At 39.8% G+C, this 2,398-nt stretch overlaps 1 long non-coding RNA gene across 1 annotated transcript; it reads right to left on the bottom strand.

Moving 5' to 3' along the window:
* Positions 1-577: 577 nt before the first annotated feature.
* Positions 578-1,904, bottom strand: LOC137868697 (uncharacterized). The gene is made up of 3 exons (XR_011102237.1): positions 1,808-1,904; positions 1,505-1,649; positions 578-1,323 (listed from the first exon to the last, which is right to left on the bottom strand). It is a non-coding gene; the product is annotated as an uncharacterized lncRNA (long non-coding RNA).
* Between the last annotated feature and the right edge of the window lie 494 nt (positions 1,905-2,398).

The raw sequence follows: 2,398 nt of genomic DNA, 5'->3' as shown, positions 1-2,398 counted from the left end.
GGGGATCAAAAATACAAATTTGGTGGGTTTTTTGTGTGCGCATAATCTTTCTGAAAGATCTGTTTGAGTTACAACCCAGAGCTTAGTGTGAGCTTTAATCCGCAAGTGCTGAAAACATATTCTAATCAATTACTGCATTTTACATGGAGCATAAAGTAAAGAAATGGGTCAAGACATGAATAAACGGTGACACTTTTTCATGTGCTTGAAGAAAACATGTGGCGAACAGTAATACAGACACAATCAAACAGTTCTATTGCACCACCTATTGGCACATTGTCAAAAACACATATCACATACACACATACTGACTCTAGTATCATCCTGCATCAATGTCGAGGTTGATTTATTATCCTCTCATGACTACTTCCCTGTTCTGGGTGTACATGACTTTATGACTATTACTACAACAATGACTCCTACTGCTACCACTGATCATAATGATAATAATCACCAACCAGGGGGACTTTTGGTCAAATTTATTTTGCAAGTGTTTAAGTGATACATGTTTCCATGTTTGTCCTTACAATGATGTACCCCCCCCCCCCCCCCCCCCCCCCACAACCAAGAGAGTAAATGAAAAGAAATTATTTTTATTTTTTTCATTAATTTTCACACAAACTGTACAATATGTGGATATACTGTAGCACAAGGGATACAAATGTTCGACCTGGAGTACCCTTGATTAGATCCAAGATTATTCCATCCAGAATCAGAAATAGACACAAAAGTATAATAACTGGTATTCGTCAATTTCGTCAATTCGTCAATTTGTCGTTGAGCCAGCTTCAGGAGGGATTTACGTATCATGATCCAACACCTATGGAGGCATTTTTAGACAATCAAATATATTGGTTAAAAACAGTCAGAGAAAACAGTTTTTTTTTACATCATATTTGCAGACGCAACCACAAAGACTAAGGCAGATAAAAGGGAAATCATAAAAAAAAGACCAGCTAAATGAAAAAAGAACAGCACTATGTGCAGCAAAAAGCATTTTTGAGCGGTGTGAGTCATGTAAAAGAAAGATGCATTGTTCCATACGTGGCTGTCTTTGAGGGGTCCTTCCGGTCTTGTTTTCCTTTGAAGAAACCGATGAGAAAATGACGAAACCAATGTAAAGGGGAGCGGTGGAGAATATACATGAACCAGAATACAAAAAAAAACAAAAAGCGAGGGCCCTTCGGTTCAACCTTCATCTTTTGTGGTGTTGTCCTCTAGATCCTCATCACTGTCTAAATCACTGTGGAGCCTCTTGGCCATGGTGTTTCTGCTTCTTCCCTCCTTATTCCCCCTTTTTTAGCTGGACTGGTAATGGTTTCACTGGATACAAAAAGCAGAAAGTATGATGAGTTCATTTTCAATTGCTGAAATATATATATATATATATATATATATATATATATATATATATATATATTATAAAACAGTAAAACAGAGTATGTGTCATCATCTTATTATCGCTTTCACCCCTCCTGATGTTTTCCATTTTTTGAACTCTCACCTGCTGATGGAACAAACTGGTCTTCAGCTGCGCCGCCATTATCGCTGTGACCGGCGCTAACCGTCTCTTTCTGCTCCTCGTCTGTGACGATTCGCTGTCTCGCGCTCTCGAAAACAGACTTAATGACAATTGAATCCTCATAGATCTGCGGCGGCAAACATAAACACACAGAAAGAGCTCAGGATGTTCTCCGCGACATCGAGATCCAAACCCGTTTACAACCACAAAAATACAGAGTGGAGGCTGAAAAATGAATGCATTGTTGCTGAAAGGATGGAAGTGAACGCTCGTCTCGGGGCTCACCTGAGATCCCTCCAGGTTATAGGTCTGAGCATTGTGACACAGGAGGAAGATATCCTTCTCCAGATCCCCCACACTTCTGTACTTGTGATTACGCACACGTTCCTGTGAAAAAGAGGGTCAGTATCAAAACCTCAACGAGACCACTGCATTAAATAATCAGCTATCAATTAAGCATTTAACAAGACGCAGTCCGAGAGAGGCTATTCTTCTCAAACATAATTATATTCTTTCTTGCTGAGAGTTCGATGAGAAGACCTTTACCACTCTCGTGTATAAAAGTGGCACCGATTTTCTAACTCGCAGTAAGAAAGCGAATGCACGTTTCCCAAAACACTCAACTATTCCTTTAACCTTTTGATCATCAAGTCGAGTCTGAAGTTGTTTTCGAGCGCACCACAAAGTGGAGCGCATGCTTTTTAAAGGGTCACTTTGGTACTTTTCAACTGAGACCCTATTTTTCTGTCAACTTGACTGCAACCATTTTTTTTTTTGTAACTGGTCCAGTATTGAGCGAGGACGCTGCAGACGTTGCAAAGTAATCGCTCGGTGCAATTTCTCAGCCTAAAAGGGCTTGTTTTTTTTACCACTGAC

This window comes from Cebidichthys violaceus, unplaced genomic scaffold (assembly GCF_023349555.1).
Source record: "Cebidichthys violaceus isolate CVI_PGR_0920_01 unplaced genomic scaffold, fCebVio1.0.p SCAF_12, whole genome shotgun sequence".
Lineage (NCBI taxonomy): Eukaryota > Metazoa > Chordata > Actinopteri > Perciformes > Stichaeidae > Cebidichthys > Cebidichthys violaceus.
This window is presented reverse-complemented; position numbering and strand designations above follow the sequence as displayed.